General features: G+C 42.1%; 1 long non-coding RNA gene across 3 annotated transcripts; it reads right to left on the bottom strand.

Annotated features, from left to right (window-relative positions):
* Positions 1–551: 551 nt before the first annotated feature.
* On the bottom strand, positions 552–6,636 carry LOC137448515 (uncharacterized). 3 transcript variants are annotated; one of them, XR_010989118.1, is made up of 4 exons: positions 5,952–6,636; positions 5,678–5,848; positions 4,204–4,363; positions 552–1,740 (listed from the first exon to the last, which is right to left on the bottom strand). It is a non-coding gene; the product is annotated as an uncharacterized lncRNA (long non-coding RNA). The 3 variants fall into 3 exon arrangements; XR_010989119.1 differs by having other exon boundaries at positions 5,678–5,773; XR_010989117.1 differs by having other exon boundaries at positions 5,678–6,636.
* Between the last annotated feature and the right edge of the window lie 519 nt (positions 6,637–7,155).

The raw sequence follows: 7,155 nt of genomic DNA, 5'->3' as shown, positions 1-7,155 counted from the left end.
CAACAGTTTTTCTCCCTTGCAAGCCTTCTTCTGTCCACATTTCACACTGCTGGCAGCTGGAGAAGGTGTCTTTCATGTGACACCAGGGATGCCAGCACTTGCTGAAGGCCAGGGAGAGCAGTGGGACAGCCACTCTGCTATTGGAACATCATAAACCTTTTATCCCTCTCCCTGCAGCACCCAATACTTTAACAAACCCCAACAAAGTGGTGTGTAAAAACATCTTTACTTGGCTGCTTGGTGCTGGTACGTGGCTCTTGCTCTTCCTGGTACCATCTCTGGCATGCATGGTCGTGCCATTAAGAATTATCTCTCCATCCCAGGGTGAGGGAGGGGGTCTGGGGGCAGGCTCTGGTGCAAGGCACTAAGTGTCTGGACCCTGCTAAGTTCAAAGGCACCCTCCCTCCCACCCCGAGGAGGGATGTAGCTGGCCAGGGGATAGCTGGAGGCCACACAGACAGGAAGGTATGTAACAATCCATTTATCACTTTGCAAATATTAGTGCTGCTCGCATTTGCTGCAGCAATATTTCTTCTTGGAAATTGGTGAAGTGAGTAATAACGATGTTATTTATTCTAAGACCTTGGAACTGAGAAGCAATAACGGGTTGGGGGGGGGGACAGGACGGGACGACAGACTGTTCCCTTGAAAGCTTTGGAGGTGCTGCAAATAAAATGAGGGGTGGGGAGTTGGGGATGGTGGGGGGGAGGGTAGAAAATAGATCAACAAAGGTCTGGAGGAGAGAAAGCCTTCAAAATCTCTTGTTTAATTTTGTTGCCCCAAAGGTAATAAAATGCATTTTGTAATGATTGATATATAAACAAGAAGCAGTGGGAGAAGGGCGAACATTTCAGATTCATCTCTCTCAGCCATGTCCCGCGAGGTAGCCAGGGCTCCCCTCCTACTGCCCCACAGGGCTTCAACCACAGTGCCTGCTGGCACCTCGCATTTTGTCTCCAGCAAAACATCTCCTTCACCACAGGGTCTGCCTGTTCTCTTCTTTGCCTCCCCCCCTTTCTTTCTTCCTCCCCTCCTTTTTTTGCATCCCTTATCTGAATATATAAGGCTGCCCTTTGCTCAGATTTATGGGTCGGGGCAGCGCTGTGTGTATTTACAGTCTCCTGACCTGCAGACCTACAGCTGAACAAGAGCAGGAGGAAACCAGGGCCCGTTCCATAAACAGAGACAGATACGAGGGGGAGGCAGCAGGAACTGCAAGCAGCACTTAACATTTTTAACTATTTGGCCAAGCCGAAGAATTAGTGATTAGATTAGAGGCAAAGAAAAATGAGACACGGGGTTAAAGATTTGGAGGAGGGGGAAAGAGGGCAGCAATGGCCAAACGCAACCCACCCCCCCAGGTTTGGCATGGGGAGAAATTAAAAGTTACATGGATTTTATAGAACGTTTTTCTGGGGCAAAAGGGAACAGGGATGAAAGCGAATCTCCAAAGCATTTTAATCAGAGTTGTGCTTTCCTTGGGTAGAGCTGAACAGCGCTTTTCAAGTCGAATTACCTTTTGAGGAGGTAGATTACTTAGTCTGTGTTTATTCAGGTACTAATTGCCTCAGATTAAGTAAAAAGAAAAAACCTTCCTCAAGGATAATAAATATTTCTTGTGTCTGTATCTAGGGGTTGGTGCGCTGGCAGAAATTCAGCGCGGACAAGACGTATTTCAAAGGGGGCCAGAGAATGACTTCTTGACTTCTCTGAGGCAAAAGCAGCAAAAGTGGCAACAACCTGAAAAACAAATAAAATGAAATGCAACGTATGTAGAGGTCACAACATAGCATAAGTATATCAACATGATGAACAGCTTTGATGAAAATGGTAAACAAAACCACCCTCTCTTCCTGTGGCTTGTTTTACATTGCAATAAACCACTGACTCTATAACCTATCAGAACATGCTGAGATTTTATGCATCATTTCCAACTACTATTTGAACATTTGGTTTAGAGTAGTCATGAAGTATAATTAATGGGATTTTTTTTCTTCTGGTTTTTAGGGTTTGGGGTTTTGGGGTTGTTTTTTTTAGGTCCTGATAAAAAGCACGCTTTATTGTATTTTATTACCTGTGGGTCCAAAGCTCCATATAGATGACGCAAATTCATTGTAGGTTTTAGGATGGGGATAAAAGGGGAGAGTTGTGTGTGTTCGTATGACTATGATGAATTAACATTTATCATCTGTAATCAAACCCAGAAGTTTAGCTCTCAATGCCCCATCCAAATTTTCTTCCTTTCTATGAGCAAGCTGGTAGCACCGGGACACCAAGATTTTGGCCCAGCTCAGCTTGCCAGGAGGAGGAAGGGGGGGAGATGGGAAAGGGGGGGGTTGAGAGAAAAAAAAAACACAACAACCCAGGCACCACAAAGACCATTGAGATGAATGGCTCTATTTTATGAGCCATAAAAGTTTTATTCATCTTGACACCGAAACAGGTTTAGGCAGCGAGTTGACACGCCTTAAATAAATAAGTGGAATTAATTCCCTGGCTCTTGAAACAATAGCGGCGTGCCCATAAGGCCGAGAGCTGCCCTGTTGTTTCCCCTTGCTGCTCGATGTTGATATTATTTGTGAGGTTGGTTTTTTGTTTGGGGGTTTTTTGGTTGGTTTTTTTTCTTCTTTTTTCTTTTTTTCCCCCTTTTCCTCCAGGGCCTGGTTGCTCCACTTCAGATTCTTCCCCTGTTTTATTAGAGGTTGAAAAAGGTTCAAGACCTGGTTGTACCGCTGCTCCCACCGACAGCTAAGGAACCAGTTTGGCGTCTGGTTTGTCTGTTGTTTTACTGCTGACCTTCAAATCAACTTTCCCCCCTGACCCCAGGAGGCATCTATCATGACAAGAGGCTGTTTAACACAAATGGTGCCCATTTATAGGGGAAGAGAGTCAGAAGATTTCCTTGGTTGTTGGGTGGTTGTTTTTTTTTGTGTTGGGTTTTTTTGTTTTGGTTAGGGGTGGTGGGGTGCTTTTTTTTAATGAAGAATTTGGTTTTTTCACCCTTCTTTTCTCAGTCACCACAGGTGAAATCCCTCCTAGCAGCTGGCTTATGAAATAATGCGAGGGGAGGCCGTAATGAGCTGAAAGCACCCTCAGCTGGAGATAAATATATGCAAATGAGATGCACAAACAAAGGAGCCTGGACAGAGAAATATCTGCAATTCCAGCAAAATGCTGCCTGCAGCTAGAAGATGAACAGCTTTGATAAAATGGTAACAAAAAGCACCTTTTTCTCCTCCAGCTTGTTTTACATTGCAATAGCGCATTGTTATTGTAACCCATCGGAGCATGCAGAGGTTTTTTTTTTTCTGCTGCCCTGCTTAAAAAAAAAGAAAAAAAAAAAGGAAAAAAAAAAAAAAAGAAAGAAAAAAAAAGAACCCTGTTTAAACATTTGTTTTTAAGACATGAACAATGTGATGACTTGGGTGTTTTGGTGGCTTGCAATGGGCGTTTTGGGTATTTCGTTATATTTTGTTAGGTTTTTTCCATTTGGTTGGTTGGTTGTGGTTGTTTTTAGCAGTTTGAATATATTTAATTTACTATTTTTTTTTACCTGTTGGTCTCTCTCTCTCTCTGGCTCGGGTGGCTGGCGATTTTTGTTTGTGTGTTGTGATGATTTGCACCAAAGAAGTGTGTGCGTGGAGGGAGCAGGGGTGGTGCTTTTCAGGGTGGGGGGGGGGAAAAATAAAAAAGCAGGGCGGGGGGGAAAAGAGAAATCAAAGTGAGAGTGTTGCTTTCAAATTTGGAGGGAAAATCCAAGCTGACAAGTAGCAAGAAGTAGCTCAGGGCAGGAGGTGGTTGGGGGGGCTGGGGGGGAGTAAAGAGATGGGGGGGGGAAAAAACAGATTTGAACATTCACCAAGCAGCACCCAAACAGGCAGCTTTAATGAAAGCAATCAAGCCTCTGAGCTAATTCAAAGACAGACATCTAACATGCTGATTTTAATAAGCTTTTAAAAGGCAATCTCTAACTTTGAAAAGTCACTCTTTTTAATTTAATTGAGGGGTTGTTTTTGGAGGTTGTTTTTTGGTTGGTTGTTCTTTTTTTGTTTGGTTTTCTTTTTTGGTTCATATATTGCCAAAACAAACACAGCCACTATAATATGTTTTCAATATGTATAAGTAGCATATCTAGACAATGGCTTAAATTAGTCCCGTATTTGGAGAGGGATGGGAATCGGGGGAGGAAAGAAAGAGTCTTACTTTGCATGAGTCGAAGGCATTTTCCAAGCAGGGCTTGTCACATCCAAATAACACCTTTCTGTTCTCCTCCTTGCCTTTATGAATCCTCCAGTGTTAATGTCTGGAGATCTCTTTACCTACGGGCTCCTTCAGAAAACAACCTCGATCTTCTCTCAGGTTGCTATCAAAGAGGCAGAGGAGAAAAAGGCAGAGAAAATAGATTGCTGCTTAACTTTTAACCTTATGGATATCGTTAAATAGATCGTTATAGATTTATAAACGGAGGATAAACACTATAAAGTTTAGAGGGGCTTTTACTCAAGGCACTAACTGCAGATTTTATGTCTGGCAAGAAGAAGAAGAAAAATAGACTTACCTTTTCATAAAAACCTAAAAATATAATAAAAAGTCCCCTTCTCACTAGGTTATACACAGCTTTGGCACTTGGAGATGTTAGAGCAGACAAGTGTCGCATTTCCCGGTGTCAAGCAGATCTCCTAATTTTTCATAGCCCCTTCTCCTGTTGCATTTTTTGGCCCCGGTGTGGGAGCCATCAATTTAATTTGTTGGGGCTAAGCGTGCTGGCAATCGGGGCTGCCGTGTACGTGGTGCTTTAACAAACCCTAAAACCTGACCGGCAGCTCTCTGCCTGCTGTCGCTCCCAAGCTCAGGATTTCAAGAGTTAATAAAAACTTGGTTAGGTTATAGGAAGGCTTCCTTTTTTTTTTTTTGCAGCCCAGGTTTGTAGCGGCATAATTATGTTCAACTGCTGTTATTTGAAAAGGGCAAACAGCATCTTAGGCACAGAACAATGAAATTACAGCTGAGATTTAGGTTAGCAAAAGCCGTCTTCTGCAGGCTTTTATGATTCATTATTTCCCATTAAATACAGTATTAGAAGTGTACACCAGATAGCTCATGGTTGCTGCGCTCAGAGCACATTATCTATATTACACAGGTCTGGGGAGCAGAATTAGAAAACTTTGGGGGAATGAGCAATATGTGTTTGCTGATAGAAGTACCATATGGCTCATCTTCCTCAATTGCTTTCATTGCGACTCTGATGCTGGAGAAATTAAAGTTTTATTTGATGTGGCACAGCTTAATGAACTGTCTTCTGTTAGGAAAATTGAATATGTTTCCTGTTATTTGAGCACAGAGCCCTCATGGTTTTGGCTGATGAGGGATGCATTATGTATTGTTTATTTAGCATTTTGAAAACAAAAGCAGATATTGGAGGTAAAATTGATTACTGCAGGATGCCTTATATAATCCCACTTTTCTTGCTTTAAATTACAACCCTCACTATTATTTTTATAACAGCATTTTTCTGCACCACCCCCCCACCCCCCATAAAAAAAAAATAATTAAAAATAATTAATAATTTTTAAAAGAGGCTGTGTTGAGGCAAAGTATATAATCTCTGCTTTGTTTAAAAGAAGCATTACAGTTTTTAAAGGTTAGGGAAAGGCATGAAATCAAAAAGTGCACTTACAGATGTATTAACCTGCAGGCCCAGTGGCTGCCATGCCATCAGTCTGGGGATGCTCGAGGAGCGCGCATGCACTCAGAGGAAGGTTTGGTTTCCTGGCTGGAGGACACAAAGAGAGGGGAAACATCCAGGCATCAGGAACCAAATACCCCAAATCTCACCTCTCTAAATATTCTGGAGAGAGTTAATTGCAAAATATTAACGTCTGGAGGGAAAGGGGTGACTAGAAACAGGGAGGATGTAGGACAGTGTCCAGGGGAAGCAGGACCCACATTACCTGGTGCTGCAGCATCAGTGATCTATCCATAGCTGGAAAGAAGTTATTGATGGAAAGATGGCTCAGATCAAAGGCAATGTGTGGTTTTTGGCTTTGTTTTATAGCAATCACGTGCACACCGAGGCATATGTGCCCTATACATATCATGAGAGCAGCTGGCAGCAGTAGGTCCAGCAATAGACAGGGCTGTGTGTGCTAACCACCCCCTTCTTCCCAGTTTTGGGAACAGAAAACTATATTTAAACTCTGAAACTTAAAAAAAAAAAAAAAAAAAAACCTTTGAAGGGAGTTATTCATTCCACTTCTATTTGTTAGAAATCCTGCTTTGTGACAAACACTGGCTTTTGCTCCCACTTTCTCCCCCCCCCCCCCCAAAAAAAAAGTAGTAGGGGGAAGCAGGGAGTGAAAGGTAAAAACTAGCTGAGGTAGCTCAGTGCCTTCTCTTCCTGCCCTCCATGCTGCTCTGACAAAAAGGCAATTTGTCTTGCATGCCCTGTGATGTTTGAGGAGTCTGGCAAAGGCACAGGTTAAACAAGCCCCACGCAGAATCTAAATACCATCCATTAGAAGAGAAAGTCCCAAGGTGTTTATAGCAGCAGGGCCAAGGCGCGCGGGCCTCGCTCCGCCGAAACTCCTATTGACGTCAGCGAGGCTTGTGCTTATGCAAAGAGTGTGGGATGCTGCCCTGTACCTTAAGGAGGGGAGAAAAAAAAAAAGAAAGGAAAAAAAAAAAAAAGGAAAGAAAGAGAGACAGAAAGAGCAAGAAAGAAGAAAGAGAAAGAAAGAGAGAAAGAAAGAAAAAGAGAAAGCAAGAAAGTGAGAGAAAGAGAAAGAGCAAGAAAGAAGAAAGAGAAAGAAAGAAAGAGAGAAAGAGCCAGAAAGTGAGAGAGAAAGAAAGAGAAAGAAGAAAGAAAAGAAGGAAAGAAGGAAAGAAAGAAGGAAAGAAGAAAGAAAGAAAGAAAGAAAGAAAGAAAGAAAGAAAGAAAGAAAGAAAGAAAGAAAGAAAGAAAGAAAGAAAAGAAAGAAAGAAAGAAAGAAAGAAAGAAAGAAGAAGAAAGAAGGAAAGAAGGAAAGAAGGAAAGAAAGGAAAGAAAGAAAGAAAGAAAGAAAGAAAGAAAGAAAGAAAGAAAGAAAGAAAGAAAGAAGAAGAAAGAAAGAAAGAAAGAAAGAAGAAAGAAAGAGAAAGAAAGAAAGAAAGAAGAGA

The sequence above is a fragment of the Melanerpes formicivorus genome, unplaced genomic scaffold, assembly GCF_026170545.1.
Source record: "Melanerpes formicivorus ecotype bairdi unplaced genomic scaffold, bMelFor1.0.p_v2 SCAF_25, whole genome shotgun sequence".
NCBI classification, from domain to species: domain Eukaryota; kingdom Metazoa; phylum Chordata; class Aves; order Piciformes; family Picidae; genus Melanerpes; species Melanerpes formicivorus.
The sequence above is the reverse complement of the archived record's forward strand: the minus strand, read 5'-3'. Positions and strand labels throughout refer to the sequence as shown.